General features: G+C 37.4%; 1 protein-coding gene across 1 annotated transcript in view; it reads right to left on the bottom strand.

The window, feature by feature from the left end:
* The window catches only part of LOC141178587 (uncharacterized), a 648943-nt gene extending 629383 nt beyond the window's left edge, over window positions 1-19560 (bottom strand). Inside the window, exon 1 of the mRNA XM_073660466.1 lies at window positions 19500-19560. The gene's annotated coding sequence lies outside the window, so the exon portion shown is untranslated. The remainder of the gene's footprint in view (window positions 1-19499) is intronic.
* Window positions 19561-19824: the final 264 nt, after the last annotated feature.

Here is a 19824-nt window from a genome sequence, read left to right as displayed (position 1 = left end):
AAGCATGCGTTCCACGCCGGATCGCATAATGGTTTTGGATTGCATACCACCAACATAGAAAAGTCCTATCTCTGAGATGAGCGTCATTGGAGACTAAAAACAAGTATTGCACATCCTCCCATCATGCAATAGGCATGTAGATCTACTTTATCACTACAGAAAATATGGGATGATGGCCCACAGTATATTCGTAAATGATCAAATTTGTCCCCTATTGCATAATTAGAGATACACAAGGATCATCACACTTGTTAGTTACTAAATAGTATATGTAGGATATAACTGATAAGAAATAATTCTGATATAGAAGCTCAGATATCTCGATGAAGTACAACAATATGTGAACCTCATTCACAGGGAACTGAGTAGCAATGGGTAGAATATACAATCCAAAAATGTAATACAGAATGGGTCTGTATTCACACAAAACAAGCACAGGAAATTAGCTCATTCAGTCCCTTAGGGGCTCGTGAATCCAGTCTGGAAATCCACTCACTTTCCTTTTTGAGGATACATCTATTGTGATCACCTCCTATCACATTGGGTTTAACCACCTCAATGATGAAAAAGGAGATGTCTCTGGTTTCACCTCGATGTACACTATTCATATGTCTCGCTAATCGGGTGTCCTGACCATGGCATATATCACCCTAATGCCCCCCACCCTCCTCCTAGACTCCCTCTTGGTCTTGCCTACATAATCTGTCCAAACACAAAAAAGAAAACAAGAACCGGCAACTTTGTACGGGGATGACAATTGATCCAGGAATAGTGTACCGCTGTCTAGCCCACATGTTGCTTTTAAAGTGATACAATAAAGGAGCACGTTTTAGGGACCGGTGAGTGCTATCCTTTCTTCTTATTTGCTTACATGTTACCTACATAATCTAGGGGGCAGGTGCATGTGGCCATATATACAAGTCCTGAGGTTTTACAGTTGGAATAACCCCTCTGAAAAAAGTTTTTACTCGTGGAGGAACTCGAGAAAGATTTACATGGTCTCATCCAATTACATGTACAACATTCTCCACATCTAAAGAAACTGCAGATTCTTCCAAGCCCCCTTGGGTGCAGTTTTTTTGTAGAAACTATGCACTAAATGGTCCCTAATTGACCAACCCTTTCTGAAAGTTATTGTGGGAGTAGATCACACAGCACCTTCCGAGCCGGGTCGGCCACAAGTATATCCCAGGTCACTCTGATTGTCATAAGTTTTTCTTACTCGTGCTATCCCATCTTTTTCTTGGTCTCTTGGTTAGGTATGGAGGAGTGTCTGTCTCTCCCATTTTTCTGCAAACGATGATGTGGAATCCAAAATGTACCATGAGTACCCTATAATCCCTTAATCTGATATAAAAGGTCTATTGCCTGTATATTAAAATCTGAGACAATATGGCAGTACCTTCTCAACCATAAAAATTGACCCTTGGGTATTCCTCTTTTTATTGGGATGGGGTGGTGGCTATCCCACTTCAATAGTTTATTAGTGCTTGTAGGTTTATGGTAGATGAGTGTCCCTAGGGTCTCATCCCGTTCTTTCTTGATTAGTACATCCAGGAAAGGCAACTGGTAATAATTAAACTCTGATATAAATCTCAGGCCCACTGTATAGATATTGAGTTCCCTGATAAATTCAAGAGATTGTTCACTCGTCTCTGACCAGATGATTAAAATGTAGTCAATATATTTGTATCATACCCCAATATATGGATGGCACCACTTATGATCATCCCTGAATATTGTGGATTCCTCCCACCAGCCCAGGAATAGTTTAGCATACGAGGGGGCACAGAGGCTTCCCATCGCAGTACCCCTGAGCTGGTGGAAGTACTTCCTGTCAAAAATAAATAAGTTATGTGTAAGAGTGAATTTTAGAAGATCCTCCATGAAGTCATTATGTCTGCTACACTCTATTGATCTCGATTTCAAGAAATGTCTTACTCCTCTGATACCATCCTCATGCGATATATTACTGTACAAAGCCTCAATATCTAGTAAGGCCTGCTCCCCTACATGAGTGTATACATGCTCGAGGGTATACATGTAGGGGAGCAGGCAAAGGGAAAACCAATCCCAGAGGGATTATTCCAACTGTAAAACCTCAGGACTTATTCCAACTACAGGACCTCAGGTGGTACTGTGGGGGCATCATACATACTACATAAGGGGCATAATGGGGGCATTACACTGTGTGGGGGGCATCATACATCCTGTATAAGGGGCATAATGGGGGCATTACACTGTGTGGGGGGCATCATACATCCTGCATAAGGGGCATAATGGGGGCATTACACTGTGTGGGGGCATCATACATACTGCATAAGGGGCATAATGGGGGCATTACACTGTGTGGCCAGTAAAGGGGTCCTGTACTATGAGAACAATAAGTTTCCTCCCTTCCTGTCTCCATAGTTGGGTCGTATGTATCTATTACAGGAAACAGAACAAAAACCTTATGATTCTTATAAAGGGGCAACACAAGACCCCAAAAGAGTCTCCGTGCTGAAGGGGTTAATGCCCCCTGCGCCCAGTAATGGGGTCTCCACATACCTCCACCTGGTGCATACTAAAACCCTATGTGCCACATTTATCTATACCTATGCCTATGGTAGTTTTTTTTTACAGTTTCATTTTCTTAATTAAGTTTTCCTTTCCACTTCACTCTATTTGAAGCAGAATAACCAATTTATTTACTTATGTATTTATTTGACATAAAGTTGCTATACATGAATGTAGGGGTTAACTTTTTTGGAAACTGAATAACGGTTTTAAGCTCCGTTTTTTTTTATTGGAATAAGTTCATATTAGTACAACAAGGTTATCTTCCAAGTTTCATTAAGATCTTTTTAGGGATTCAGTCTTTATGCGCCGCCATATTCTTCCATACCTATGCCTAGTGTGTTATCATGGTTGGAAACTGAATAACGGTTTTAAGCTCCGTTTTTTTATGGGAATAAGTTCATATTAGTACAACAAGGTTATCTTCCAAGTTTCATTAAGATCTTTTTAGGGATTCAGTCTTTATGCGCCGCCATATTCTTCCATACCTATGTCTAGTGTGTTATCATGGTTGGAAACTGAATAACGGTTTTAAGCTCCGTTTTTTTATTGAAATAAGTTCATATTAGTACAACAAGGTTATCTTCCAAGTTTCATTAAGATCTTTTTAGGGATTCAGTCTTTATGCGCCGCCATATTCTTCCATACCTATGCCTAGTGTGTTATCATGGTTGGAAACTGAATAACGGTTTTAAGCTCCGGTGTTTTTATTGGAATAAGTTCATATTAGTACAACAAGGTTATCTTCGAAGTTTCATTAAGATCTTTTTAGGGATTCAGTCTTTATGCGCCACCATATTCTTCCATACCTATGCCTAGTGTGTTATCATGGTTGGAAACTGAATAAGGGTTTTAAGCTCCGTTTTTTTATTGGAATAAGTTCATATTAGTACAACAAGGTTATCTTCCAAGTTTCATTAACATATTTTTAGGGATTCAGTCTTTATGCGCCGCCATATTCTTCCATACCTATGCCTAGTGTGTTATCATGGTTGGAAACAGAATAACGGTTTTAAGCTCCGTTTTTTTTATTGGAATAAATTCATATTAGTACAACAAGGTTATCTTCCCAGTTTCATTAACATATTTTTAGGGATTCAGTCTTTATGCGCCGCCATATTCTTCCATACCTATGCCTAGTGTGTTATCATGGTTGGAAACTGAATAACGGTTTTAAGCTCTGTTTTTTTTATTGGAATAAATTAATATTAGTACAACAAGGTTATCTTCCAAGTTTCATTAAGATCTTTTTAGGGATTCAGTCTTTATGCGCCGCCATATTCTGCCATACCTATGCCTAGTGTGTTATCATGGTTGGAAACAGAATAACGGTTTTAAGCTCTGGTTTTTTTATTGGAATAAGTTCATATTAGTACAACAAGGTTATCTTCCAAGTTTCATTAAGATCTTTTTAGGGATTCAGTCTTTATGCACCGCCATATTCTTCTATACCTAGGCCTATGGTAGTTTTTTTTTACAGTTGAATTTTTTTAATGTATTTTTCCTTTCCACTTCACTCTATTTAAAAATAAATTAGCAGAGGTTAAAACTGTAATTGTGTTTTCAACAAGGCAAACCCATACATTTCTATATAGTAACTTTAAATTTCAAATAAGCACTGAATCCCTAATAAGATCTTGATGCAACTCTGAAAATAAGTTTGTCATTAATATGAACTTATTCCAACAAGAAAAACAGAGCTTAAAAATGTAATTCTGTTTTCAACAATGTTAATTCATGCATTCCTATATAATAACTTTACATTTCAAATAAACAGTGAATCCTTAAGTAGATCTTTATCGAAAAATTTTGCCTTAAAGCCCTTGTTTTTGTTTGTTTGATTTTCACACAAGACTATGGCAATGGCACAGTTTTTTTAAATGGTTTTCTTAATCTCTCTGATCTCAGTTTACTGATAAAATAAAATATACAGTTTACTTTATTTAAAAAAAAATTAAGGGCTCACTCACACTGGCCGTTTCGGCTCCGTTATGTGCATGCGCTTTTTATGCGCACAAGCATAAGAAGCGCATGCTGAATTACTGTGTCGCTGGTTTTTAGCGCACACAGTCATTCAAATAGGCGGCGGCAGTCCGTTCTGCGCGGCAAAAACGGACATGCTGTCGCTTTTTTCTGCGCATCCGTTCGATGCGCAGAAAAAGCGGAGTGTCTGCACTAGCCCATTGACAACAATAGGCTCGTTTTTTCAGCGCAGAATGGATGCGCTGAAAAAACGCGAAAACGCTGCCTGTGTGAACAAGCCCTTATGAGGCGAAATTAAGCTGTCTGTTGTAAACACAAGTCACATATATGTTACTGTAGATTTGAAATGAATGCTGAATCCTAGATTAGATGATGAAGTATAAGTTACATAAAAGTATTTTCATTACAGAAAAATAATTAAGTTAACACTTACATGACTGAATGGATTACGAATATTGACATAACCTTATTTAAAACAAATCAAAACATAGCATCTAGGTTACATAAAACTATTTTATTTGGGAGAAATATTTAAGTTAACATTTACACAACTGAATGGATTACGAATACTTGACAAAACCATATTAAAGGGTAACTATCATGTTTGAAGGTTTTTTTTCTAGAACCCCCTTACCCCCTTAACCCATTAGGACCTGTTTAAAATAAGAAAACTTCTTACTTACCCTCCTGCTGGCCCACGAAGCTCCTGTTCTGGGCCAAAGTGCAACTGAACAGTTGCCGGAATGCGCGTGCACGCACATCCTCGGGCATTCATTCTCCTAAAACGACTTCAATCTGAATATTCTTTAGGAGAATAGTTTAGCGAGGGACAGTTAGTTGCATGTTTTCAAATTAGTGATTTAGGGACAGATTATTGTAGGATGTGTGAAAAATGTAAGAATAAAAAAAAAAAAGACTTATTCAAAATTTTTTTTTTTTATATAATAAATGTTAACAAAAAATTTATAGTTACTCTTTAAAAAGAAATCAAACATATTCTGTTTACACTTAAACCATAAGTTGCTTAATAATGTTACATACTAACAAGGAAAAGGTACTTTACACCTCCTATTCAGCATTTTGACATTTTCTGCATTTGTACATAGATGGTAATTGTTTATCAGATAGTCCTTCACTAGTGCTTTGTGGTACCAATCTTGGCATGCAAAGTCACAGAAAACCATTTTCATATCTTCCTCTGTTGCACACACATTTCTATTAGGCTGGCAACAATTCACTCCTGCATAACAGATGCTTGAATTGGCTTCCCAAATTGTATTACATAAATTAGTCATCCAATTAACAGTACAAAAGTTTTGAGGTCCTGGTTGCACTGTTGGTGTAAAATCTGCATCTGACCACCACTGACTGCTTACTTCTGGGAGTGTCACAGTTGTATCACCAGTAACTGTGGTAACTTTTACCGTGCCTGGAACCACTGCTTGTAATTCAGAACAACCTTTTTTGTGGTTATGACATGAAGTTTAGGCATACCTACGGATGGTTCAGGTGGTGATATTTTAACAATTTTTGCAGTTCGTGCACTGTATCCTGGCATAACTTGTGTTGTAAGTGTTGCCTCCTCGTCTCCATTATTTCGATTCATGCTTTGGATTGAGTCATCAGCTGGAGATGTCAATGATGGTTTAGAAGTGAACTTCTGTCCACTTTTTCCTTTTCCCCTTTGTTTTTTGTACAACCTGCTTAGATTTCCTTCATCTGTCTCTTCCCTTGGATCCAATCCCACTGATAGCAGAACTGCCATAATGTGGTGACACTGTCTGGATTGTGGACATGAACAAGAAGTCTTTGGGAAAAGTTGCACAATGTAAGATTCATTTTTAAAACCTTTAACGAGGAATACTTTCTGCTGTGGCACCAACACAATACCACCTGGTGTATTGAGAATTCCTTCTGCCATTGTTCTTCTTGGCAGATGGCTTCCTGTTTTACATGCATTTTCTTTTGTGATCACAAGTTTTTGTTCCTTTACAAATTCCACCAAGCTTTCGGGTGTTACCAGTACTTCAGGAAATGATACATCTGCTGGGTTTAGAGCTCAGAACTCTCCTTTCAGGTTGAAGTTACCCAGTCCACATCTCCCTCTCAGAACTTCCTTCGTGTAGTAAGAAGTTAAGTAAAACATAGACAGAACAAAACCTTCCATGTTTATTTCTTTCCCATCATGATGTCTTCTTAGCACAGAATTAAAACTCTCACTTTGATTTGTTGTTATTCCTGAAGGTTCTATGAACATGTTGTGTTCTTCTAAAAGCCACCTTGCACAGTAATTGAGGATATCTGATTCCAGGTGCTTCTTATAGTAAGTGAGGAATTCTTCTGTCCAATGTTGGCTAAGTTCTTCTAACTTACTTACATATTCGTTTGGTGTCTTGCTGTTCATTTAACTGTAAATACAGCTTTCATATGTTAATTTGTCCATTTGTTGTCAACCATGCCTTTGCGTCCAGTATTGCACATCTTTCCTCATGTGGTTCCAACACAGGAATCATTTAACCTGGGGAAGCTGTGCATCTATACTGTTTGTAATTGCCTTTTCACGGTCAGTAATGATTTTCACCATGTTGCTGTTAAATGCTGGACACTTTTCAGAAATAAAATTGAAGAACTTTCTGTGTGTACCTTCATCTTTCTTTTGGTGCATCAATATGAAAATTGGAATTACACATGCATTTTGAAAAGCAGGGTGGTTCACAGTAGTCACATAAAAATGACCAAACTCGAAAGTTGTGTCACAACTGAAGTTGCTGTCCTTGTGTTTTGCAAATGTATTCGCTTCTTCTATTAGTTCTTCTTTTGCAAGGATACAATAGAAATCATGTAGGACATCTAGCTGCTTTACAAAACCACCAAACAAGCGCTCCAATTCAACTATGGAATAAACATCATCTTGGCACAAACAACGCTTTACACACTCTCTCATAGCACTGTTTTGTGCCTGCTTTAGATCACGCGGTCCTAAAGCAGCTTCATATTGTGGAGGTATGAAACGTGTACACTGTGCTTTATAAACTTTCATGGGTGGCTGTGATAAGTTTTCCCTCTGTTCTTTAATGATTGGTGGTGCAGTAGTAAAAAATATCTTGTTCTTGTAGTGTTTGCGATTACCATGGGCTTTAAGGTGCATTGTATTTGGATTTCCAAAGTACTGAGTTAGCCTGCAACTGTTATCAGTTTGACCGAGGCTAAAAATGTACTTTTCAAGAAGTTCACATACCTCTTCTGGTGGGTGTCTTGGCTTGTATATAACCTTGAAGCATGTTTCCCCTTTAAAGGTATACTTGTTCCTGGAGATGTAATCAAACTGCAATTGGTCTGCTATGCAATCCCTTGCTTTTCCTTCTTTGTAAAAGTAAAACATCACCATGCTGTGGATTAAGTGGTGGCAAATTGGTCACCCTACACTTATCACCTTTCTTCAGAATCTCAAATGCTTCAGTTGGTGTTATTTTGTCAGTATTTTTGTGTAAACATTGTTATTGGTAATATTTTTGGGCTCATAAATCACAAATTCATCCTTACCAGTTGAATTACTTTCATGTAGCCCTTTCTCTGAACAGTAACTGTTGTCTCCAGTGAATGATTCCATGTCATCAGACACTGCTTCAATCTTGTTGTATTTACCAAGAGCACTGTCATCATAATCCTTCTTCATTTCATTCTCCAGTTCTGGTTTTTGTACTTTTAATGTAGGCAGACTTTGTTCACTGATAGTTCGAGAAAAAAGAGGTTGCCGTGGGATTCCTTGTTTTTCACATTTTTCTTTGTTGGTGACTTTCATAATACATTCTCTAAAGTTGAAATCTGTGTCCCAGAGGTTTCTACATGCTAAGCTATAATTTTGGATAAGTTTTTTTCTGTGTGTTTTGGTTTTTGGCGCTACTTCTTCGCCAAGCTTGCACCAGAAGCTCACACTACTAACGCTTGAATTCACTTCAGTGTTTGGACTTCTTTCAAACAGTCTAGTAGCAGCTTTCAATAAGTCTTCAGTGCATATACATTTCTTTACATTTCCACCACTTTTTGGTTTCTTCTTATTGTGAAATGGAAGATACAATGCTAAAAATCTTGATGTTGAATGTGAATTAGTTGTCTCTGAAACTGTTTGTTCTGAACTTAATTTTGTCACATCCTTATTTTTGCCTGGGGTTCCTTGTATTTCTTTATTCTCTGGTACTGTAGATTCTCTTTTATTTTTCTTTACTAAAGATTTGATGCCCATTGTTCAAAATTCCTTTAAAGAACTTTTTTTTTTTAATTATGAAAAAAAGATACAAAAATTCAAACAATATAAAAACCTAAACAAGAAGTCATTTAAAGATTAACTATCATTTACCTTTTTTTTCTTTTTTTTTTTTTTTTGGGGTCCCCCCTCCCCCCTGAACCCATTTGGACCGGTTTAAAAATAAAAAACTTCTTAATTACCCTCCTGTCGGCCCACGAAGCTCCTCTTCTGGGCCGTCCCGCAACTGAACAAATGCCGGGATGCACGTGCACGCCGGCTGATGGCGTGTGCGCGTCCTCGCCGGCGTGCCCGCACATCGCGGTATACAGAGCGATGCTGCGCAGGCAGTATCGGTCTGTATATAGAGCATATATACGCTGAAGCCTCGGGAGATGTTTCTCGGGGTTGCAGCGCAGTAGATTACATGGCGCCGTGCCTGGGATGGCACAGCTGCCATGCATTCAGTACAGCTGAGCGCTGGCTCGCTTCCCATGAGAAGCGAGCTAAGCACTCATGTGATGCCCGGGGACACGCGTGCACGCGCATTCATTCTACTAAAGCGTCTTCAATGTGAAAACGGTTTAGGAGGATAGCTTAGCAAGGGACAGTCGGTTGCGTTTTTGCAACTGAGTGATTTAGGCTAAGTTCACATGGTGCGTTTTGCTGCGTTTTTTATGCTAATTAGGTAGTAGCAAAAATCGTAGGAAAAACCATGAACTTTTGACCTGCTTGCAAAATGTTGGTTTGCTGCGTTTTTTGCCTTATCATTGCTTCCTATGGAGCAAAGCAGCAAAAAACGCAGCAGAGAATTGACATGTTCATTCTTTGAAAAAAGCAGCTAATAAACAAGAAATGCAGGTAAAAAAGAACAAGCGTGTGAACAGCAATTCTGCAAATCTCATAGACTTTGCTGGTACTATACTTTGATGCTTTAAATTAGCATAAAAAAACGCAGGAGAAAAAACGCAGCAAAAAACGCAGCGTGTGAACATAGCCTTAGGAACAGTTTAGTGTAGGAAAAGTTACAAAAACTAAAAAAAATAATATTAAAGACCTATTCAAATTTTTTTATATAATAAAAATATTAATTTAAAACAATTGATAGTTCCTCTTTAAATAAAAATATTTATATATTTTAATTTAATTATTTAATGCAAAATTAAAAATCTTAAATTATTCAAAACTACTTGAAGCCAAAGCTGATTCAATAAAATAAAATTTAGTCTGAAATGAAAAGCAATTTTAAAATTTAAGTAAATGTACACTAAAGATTAGTATCAAAAGAAGCTAAGCCATAAATCACACAAAACTTCATACTACCTTTTTGTTAGTTCTTGAATGTAAGCATACTGAAGAGAAATATCCTATGTAGCATGGTTGTCCAGTGGACCTTTGCTCCAAATTAGTGAAATTGTATCCTCTGAAATGTCATAAAAGTTGGTAACTTTTACACCATATCCACAAATACTTTGTATGAGACAGTAACAAGGTATATCCTTTAAAATAGAAGCACTTTAGATAACAGTTATGATACTGTATATTCCTACATTTTAACTGTAAATAGTAATAGACAACGTATAAGACAGTAGGGTGAGTATGGTAAGGTCAACAACCATGCCGGCTTAAAGCACTTTCCTACTGGTGGCGTGAAGAAAATTTGACAGACCGTGCAGAGGTCCAACGTTTGCAGCTACCAGTACAGTACTCCAAGTTTTATCCCCAACAAACCCAAACCGAAGAATTATCATCCATCCTGGAAGTGAAAACTTGACTTCAGCAGGGGCAGCTACATTGTATGGAGCCATTTATTATATGGCAAGCTAGATCGAGGACAGATAACATTTACTGTGCTATATTTAGATGGAAGATCTGGTTACCATTAGCAGAGATTATTTTGGGAAGAAAGTTGAACACCCATACATTCCTATATAGCAACTTTATAATTCAAATAAAGACTGAATCCCTAAAAAGATCTTGATGAAACTGGAAAAATAACCTTGTTGTACTAATATGAACTTATTCCAATAAAAAAAACGGAGCTTAAAACTGTTATTCAGTTTCCAACCATGATAACACACTAGGCATAGGTATGAAAGAATATGGCGGCACAAAAAGACTGAATCCCTAAAAAGATCTTGATGAAACTGGGAAAGTAACTTTCTGTCACTAATATGAACTTATTCCAATAAAAAAACGGAGCTTAAAACTGTTATTCGTAATACTTGCCAAAGTGATGATGGGAGAGCCTGGTGTTGCAGCTTGACTTCTGTAAGATATGCCCCAGCTAGCATGTCCACTTACTCTGCATTCTGTGGTTGCTAGGGTCCTGGATGTGTGAGAGGAGGGTTTATAAACTATCTCAAGGTAGACAATATTAACCACTTCGCGCCAGAGCCTGTTTTTGCCTTCGTGACCAGGCCAATTTTTTCAATTCTGACCACTGCCAGTTTATGAAGTAATTACCCTGGAACGCTTCAACGTATTCCCCTGATTCTGAGATTGTTTTTTCGTGACATATGGTACTTCATGATAGTGGTAAAATTTCTTCGATATCACTTGCGTTTATTTGTGAAAAAATCGGAAATTTGGCGAAAATTTTGAAAATTTTGCAATTTTCAAACTTTGAATTTTCATGCCCTTAAATCAGAGAGATATGTCACACAAAATAGTTAATAAATAACATTTCCCACATGTCTACTTTACATCAGCACAATTTTGGAACCCAATTTTTTTTTTGTTAGGGAGCTATAAGGGTTAAAAGTTGACCAGCGATTTCTCATTTTTCCAACAAAATTTACAAAAACATTTTTTTAGGGACCACATCATATTTGAAGTCACTTTGAGGGGTCTTTATGACAGAAAATACCCAAAAGTGACACCATTCTAAAAACTGCACCCCTCAAGGTGCTCAAAACCACATTCAAGAACTTTATTAACCCTTCAGGTGCTTCACAGGAATTTTTGGAATGTGGAAGAAAAAAATTAACATTTAACTTTTTTCACAAAAATGTTACTTTAGACCCAATTTTTTTATTTTCACAGGGGTAACATGAAAAAATGGACCCCAAATTTTTTTGTGCAATTTCTCTTGAGCGTGCTGATACCCAATATGTGAGGGAAAACCACTGTTTGGGCGCACGGCAGGGTTCGGAAGGGAAGGAGCGCCATTAGACTTTTTGAATATAAAATTTGTCTGAATAATTAGCGGACGCCATGTTGCGTTTGGAGAGCTCCTGATGTGCCTAAGCAGTGGAAACCCCCCACAAGTGACACCATTTTGGAAACTAGACCCCTTAGGGAACTTATCTAGATGTGTGGTGAGCACCTTGAACCCCAAGGTGCTTCACAGAAGTTTATAATATTGAGCTGTAAAAATAAAATTTTCACATTTTTCCCACAAAACCGTTTTTCATCCCTTAATTTTGCATTATCATAAGGGTAATAGGATAAATTGCACCATGAAATTTGTTATGCAATTTCTCCTGAACACGCTGATACCCCATATGTGGAGGCAAATTACTGTTTGGGCACATGGCAGGGTTTGAAAGGGAAGGAGCGCCATTTGACTTTTTGAATGTAAAATTTGTTTGAATAATTAGCGGACGCCATGTCACATTTGGGGAGCCCCTAATGTGCCTAAACAGTGGAAACCCCCCACAAGTGCCACCATTTTGGAAACTAGACCCCTTAGGGAACTTATCTAGATGTGTGGTGAGCACCTTGCACCCCCAGCTGCTTCACAGAAGTTTATAATATTGAGCCGTAAAAATAAAATTTTCACATTTTTCCCTCAAAAAATGTTTTTCATTCCCTAATTTTGTATTATCATAAGGGTAACAGGATAAATTGCACCATGAAATTTGTTGTGCAATTTCTCCTGAACACGCCGATACCCCATATGTGGAGGCAAATTACTGTTTGGGCACATGCCAGGGTTTGAAAGGGAAGGAGCGCCATTTGACTTTTTGAATGTAAAATTTGTTTGAATAATTAGCGGACGCCATGTTGCGTTTGGAGAGCTCCTGATGTGCCTAAACAGTGGAAACCCCCCACAAGTGACACCATTTTGGAAACTAGACCCCTTAGGGAACTTATCTAGATGTGTGGTGAGCACCTTGCACCCCCAGCTGCTTCACAGAAGTTTATAATATTGAGCCGTAAAAATAAAATTTTCACATTTTTCCCATAAAAAATGTTTTTCATTCCCTAATTTTGCATTATCATAAGGGTAACAGGATAAAATGCACCATGAAATTTGTTGTACAATTTCTCCTGAGTACGCCGATACCCCATATGTGGGGGAAAACCACTGCTTTGGTGTACGGCAGGGTTCGGAAGAGAAAGAAGCGCTATGTTGGCTGGGATAGGCAGCAGACACCATGTCACATTTGAAGAGTCGCTGACATGCCAAAACAGCAGAAACCCCCACAAGTGACCCCATTTTGTAAACTACACCTCTCAAGGAATTCATCTAGGGAAGTAGTGAGCATTTTTTAATTTTTAAATTTATACCATTGGGCAGTGAAAAAAGCATAATTATATTTTTACCACAAAAAAATGTTTTACCCTCAGATTTTACATTTTCACACAGGGCAATGGGTAAAAATGGTGCCGAAATGTGTCACACAATTTCTTCTAAAAGTGTCAATACCCCATATGTGGCTGTATCGTACCACTTAGCCATACGGTGAGATTTGAGTGGGAAGGAGCGCTATTTGACAATTGGAGAACAAATTATTGTAGAATAGGCATTTGGATTTGGGAGCACAAAATTTTCTGAATTTCTTTTGGGGGGCAAGGACCATTTTGCTTTTCCAGAGCCTTTCTGCTACCAGTAACTTGGAAGTCCCTTATATTTTTAACAGATGATGGACCTGAGTGGGGACTAGCTTTTTTTGAGGACTGAGTTGAAGCTTTTATTGGGAACATTTTACGTAACATTTATCCGGCGCTCTAGGCTGAGCACTTACATCGGGGTTTCCATCTAATTTTCCAAGTGATGTAATTCAGATGAAACCCCTGCAGGATCCATTCACTGTAATGAGGCAGCAGAGTTACTCTGGACTCCGTCTGGCCTCTGTTTAGTGGTGTCCTTTTTTTCAGAAGTGCACAAAACTGTGGCCAACCGCACTTTTATGCACGCCTAAAACAAATGACACCGTGGGATCCCAGGCTAGACGGCATCCACAGTGGCCTATATCTGCCTCATTACAGGGAATCTTCCATCATGGGTTCTGGCTGAATCACGTATTTCAGAGATTTACACGGAAACTCTGGCGTAAGTGCTCAGCGCAGAGCACAGGATAAATGTGAGCAGAGCCTTAGTGGGATCTTTGGGAGACATAATAAACAAATCAGTAGCAGGTGAATAATATTTGTTTTATTTATTTTTTATGCCGTTCCTAGTGTGATATAACTGATTAGATTACTTTATTCTTCGGGTCGGTGCGATTACAGAGATACCAGATTTATATCGGGTTTTTATGACTGACAGCTGTCACACACTAAAATACGCTTTTTTTGCAAAATCTAGTTTTTGCATCACCATATTTTGAGAGCTATAATTTTTCCATATTTCGGCCGATAGAGTCATGTAATGGCTTGTTTTTTGCGGGACGAGTTGAAATTTTTATTGGAACCATTTTTGGGCACGTGACATTTTTTGATCGCTTTCTATTCCGTTTTTTGGGAGGTAAAGTTAACAAAAACAAACACTTCAGGAATTGTTTTTTGAGTTTTTTTTTATGCCGTTCTGCGTGTGGTAAAAGTGATCAGGCAGCGTTATTCTTCGGGTCAGTACGTTTACAGCGATACTACACTTACTGTATTTTTTTTATGTTTTGGTGCTTTTACACAATAAAACAATTTTATAGAAAAAAAAATATTTTTTTTGCATTGCTTTATTCTGAGCGCTATAACTTTTTTATTTTTTGGCTGATGGAGCTGTATGGCGGCTTTTTTTTGCGGAACAAGATGACGTTTTCAGTGGTACCATTTTTATTTCTATTCTGCTTTTTGATCGCATTTTTTTCCACTTTTTGTTTGGCGATATGATGAAAAAGCATATTTTTTTGCTCCGTTTTTTATTTATTTTTATTACGGTGTGCACAGAAGGAGTTAATTAGTGTGACAGTTTTATAGCTCGGGTTGTTTCGGACGCAGCGATACCAAATATGTGTACTTTTTTTGGTTTTGTAATAATTTACGGATTTATTGGTTTAATATTTTATTTATTTATTTTTATTTATTTTGTGATTTTTTTTTTTAATAGTTTAAAAACTTTTTTTTTACTTTTTTTTACATTTTTACTTAGTCCCTGTATGGGACATTAATTTTTATTTTTCTGATCACTGATCTCATGTAATGTAATACACATATATTACATTATATGAGATCTTCACTGACTGTTTCAGTCAGAGTCTCCTGTCTGACTTCAGCTACATACAGGCTGAAGTCAGACAGGAAGGACACCATATATGGCAGAGCTGGAGGCGGTCATGTGACCTCCAGCTGCCATAGCAACCACAGGTCCTCAAACGAAACGGAGGTCTTCGGAGGTAAGTAAGACGACCCCCTCTCTTCCTGCTGTCTCCTATATGCCGTGATCACTATAAATCACAGCATATAGCAGACAGCAAAGGGTTAACATCACTGGGACCTGATCTAATCAGGTCCCGATGATGTACCCTGTCAGAGCTAACGCTCTGCACCGGAATCGCAGTGCTTGCAGGACCCTGGGGGTCCTGAGCACTGCGAGACCACCCACCGTTTTTAAACGTCGGCGCTGCACAGAGCCCGGCAAGCGCCGACGTTTATCTACAGTGGGCGGTCGGGAACCGGTTAAAATTAGCTTCCAGCCTTATCTCACTCTCAAAACATCCCCCTGCCTCTCTCAGCTCAGGAACACAGAGAAGCGAGTTGTAACTGTAAAAAATCTACCATAGGCATAGGTACAGACAAATATGACTAAAAAATCTACCATAGGCACAAAAATCTACCATAGGCATAGCTACAGACAAATATGACTAAAAAATCTACCATAGGCACAAAAATCTACCATAGGCATAGCTACAGACAAATATGACTAAAAAATCTACCATAGGCATAGGTACAAAAATCTACCATAGACATAGGTACAGACAAATATGACTAAAAAATCTACCATAGGCACAAAAATCTACTATAGGCATAGGTACAGACAAATATGACTAAAAAATCTACCATAGGCATAGGTACAAAAATCTACCATAGGCATAGCTACAGACAAATATGACTAAAAATCTACCATAGGCACAAAAATCTACCATAGGCATAGCTACAGACAAATATGACTAAAAAATCTACCATAGGCATAGGTACAGACAAATATGACTACAAAATCTATCATAGACATAGGTACAGACAAATATGACTAAAAAATCTACCATAGGCACAAAAATCTACCATAGGCATAGCTACAGACAAATATGACTAAAAATCTACCATAGGCATAAGTACAGACAAATATGACTACAAAATCTATCATAGACATAGGTACAGACAAATATGACTAAAAATCTACCATAGGCACAAAAATCTACCATAGGCATAGCTACAGACAAATATGACTAAAAATCTACCATAGGCATAGGTACAAAAATCTACCATAGGCATAGGTACAGACAAATATGACTACAAAATCTATCATAGACATAGGTACAGACAAATATGACTAAAAAATCTACCATAGGTACAAAAATCTACCATAGGCATAGCTACAGACAAATATGACTAAAAAATCTACCATAGGCATAGGTACAAAAATCTACCATAGGCATAGCTACAGACAAATATGACTACAAAATCTATCATAGACATAGGTACAGACAAATATGACTAAAAAATCTACCATAGGCACAAAAATCTACTATAGGCATAGCTACAGACAAATATGACTAAAAAGTCTACCATAGGCATAGGTACAGACAAATATGACTAAAAATCTACCATAGGCATAGGTATAGACAAATATGACAAAAAAATCTACCATAGGCATAGCTACAGACAAATATGACTAAAAAGTCTACCATAGGCATAGCTACAGACATATCTACCATAGGCATAGGTACAGACAAATATGACTAAACAATCTACCATAGGCATAGGTATAGACAAATATGACTACAAAATCTATCATAGACATAGGTACAGACAAATATGACTACAAAATCTATCATAGACATAGGTACAGACAAATATGACTAAAAAATCTACCATAGGCACAGAAATCTACTATAGGCATAGCTACAGACAAATATGACTAAAAATCTACCATAGGCATAGGTATAGACAAATATGACTACAAAATCTATCATAGACATAGGTACAGACAAATATGACTAAAAAGTCTACCATAGGCATAGGTACAAAAATCTACCATAGGCATAGCTACAGACAAATATGACTAAACAATCTACCATACACATAGGCACAGACAAATATGACTAAAAGGTCTACCATAGGCATAGGTAAAAAAAATCTACTATAGGCATAGGTACAGACAAATATGACTAAACAATCTACCATAGGCATAGGTACAAAAATCTACCATAGGCATAGGTACAAAAATCTACCATAGGCATAGGTACAGACAAATATGACTACAAAATCTATCATAGACATAGGTACAAAAATCTACCATAGGCATAGCTACAGACAAATATGACTAAAAAATCTACCATAGGCACAAAAATCTACCATAGGCATAGGTACAGACAAATGACTAAAAAATCTACCATAGGCATAGGTACAAAAATCTACCATAGGCATAGCTACAGACAAATATGACTAAACAATCTACCATAGGCATAGGTACAAAAATCTACCATAGGCATAGCTACAGACAAATATGACTAAAAAATCTACCATAGGCACAAAAATCTACCATAGGCATAGGTACAGACAAATATGACTACAAAATCTATCATAGACATAGGTACAAAAATCTACCATAGACATAGGTGCAGACAAATATGACTAAAAAATCTACCATAGGCATAGGTACATGTATTGCTAATAAAAATATGGACATCTTCTAGCCTACATATTGTAACATATTGTTTATATGCTTTGATAAAGTGTGGTCATTGGACCAAGTGTGGAATATATTGCAATATACTGCAGTATAATTTCATTGATATACTCTGATACTGATAAAGTAGTTCTTTCACATGAACTGTCCTTGATGCATGCTATCCACAAAGTGTTTGCTAGGTGTCAATGCAGTAAGACAATGTTAATTGTTCTATGGTCTATGAAGTTGTGTGTTTCAAAGATTCATTATCCTGATTTGTACACAAGTGACCAGTGTTATATTTGCTTTGACAAATAGTGTTATTGTAACCAAAATACTGATTCAGATAATGTATGTACACTTACCATTATGTTCCATAAGAAATACACAGATCTATTGTCTAAAACAATGTTTATAGGTAAACTTCTCGAGATTACAGAACCTGGCCAATTCTGTATTATCGACGACTCATACTTATAAACATTAACCAGCTTTATGCTTCCATTGTCTAAACCTTATAAAAGTCACTGGAATCATGATACAGACAGAAGCCATAAGTTATACCTGCACTGATGTGTAGTGTTGTATGTACCGGCCCATGCAGTGTTGTGAAGACTTCCAGGGGTTTCTCTGTCTTGGTGAAATTGCTTCTCTGATGTTCCAGACGGATGATGTTTAAAAGCTCCTTGGTGATGAAGTGAGTATATATATATATATATATATATATATATATATATATATATATATATATATATATATATATATATATATATATATATATATATATGTACTTAACCTTTGTATTATAACATATACAAAAGTGTTTGCAATATCATCATATCATACTATTCCTTTAATTATGTATTTTACCTTTTAAATCAACTATTATAAATAAAATTGCATTATAGGTATAGACAAATATGACTAAAAAATCTACCATAGGCATAGGTACAAAAATCTACCATAGGCATAGCTACAGACAAATATGACTAAAAATCTACCATAGGCATAGGTACAGACAAATATGACTAAAAATCTACCATAGGCATAGGTACAGACAAATATGACTAAAAATCTACCATAGGCATAGACAAATATGACTAAAAATCTACCATAGGCATAGTTACAGACAAATATGACTAAAAATCTACCATAGGCATAGGTATAGACAAATATGACTAAAAATCTACCATAGGCATAGCTACAGACAAATATGACTAAAAATCTACCATAGGCATAGTTACAGACATATATCTACCATAGGCATAGGTATAGACAAATATGACTAAAAATCTACCATAGGCATAGGTACAGACAAATATGACTAAAAAATCTACCATAGGTATAGACAAATATGACTAAAAATCTACCATAGGCATAGGTACAAAAATCTACCATAGGCATAGCTACAGACAAATATGACTAAAAATCTACCATAGGCACAAAAATTTACCATAGGCATAGCTACAGACAAATATGACTAAAAATCTACCATAGGCACAAAAATCTACCATAGGCATAGGTACAGACATATATCTACCATAGGCATAGTTACAGACATATATCTACCATAGGCATAGATATAGACAAATATGACTAAAAATCTACCATAGGCATAGGTATAGACAAATATGACACATAGGGTTTTAGTAATGTCGCCTCCACCTGCAGAGCCGCCACCACATATATGGCTGCTCTGTGCGCACAGGAGCTGTGATGAGGTCACAGGAGGGGAGGAGTCAGGGGTCACATGATCAGGGGCCTCAGTGGATGCAGGACTCTGCTGTGCTGGTTGTCATGGTGCTGGATGAGCTGAAGTTTATGTGTGGGGTCAGGAGGGGTTTACAGTGTGGATGTAGCAGAGCCGCGTTTGTACGAGGTGTACGGAGCAGAGCTGCGTGTGTACGAGGTGTACGGAGCGGAGCCGCGTGTGTACGAGGTGTACGGAGCAGAGCCGCGTGTGTACGAGGTGTACGGAGCGGAG

Source organism: Phyllobates terribilis, unplaced genomic scaffold (genome assembly GCF_046119375.1).
Source record: "Phyllobates terribilis strain yellow unplaced genomic scaffold, ASM4611937v1 Scaffold_29__1_contigs__length_15306474, whole genome shotgun sequence".
In the NCBI taxonomy this organism is placed as follows: Eukaryota; Metazoa; Chordata; class Amphibia; order Anura; family Dendrobatidae; genus Phyllobates; species Phyllobates terribilis.
The sequence above is the reverse complement of the archived record's forward strand: the minus strand, read 5'-3'. Positions and strand labels throughout refer to the sequence as shown.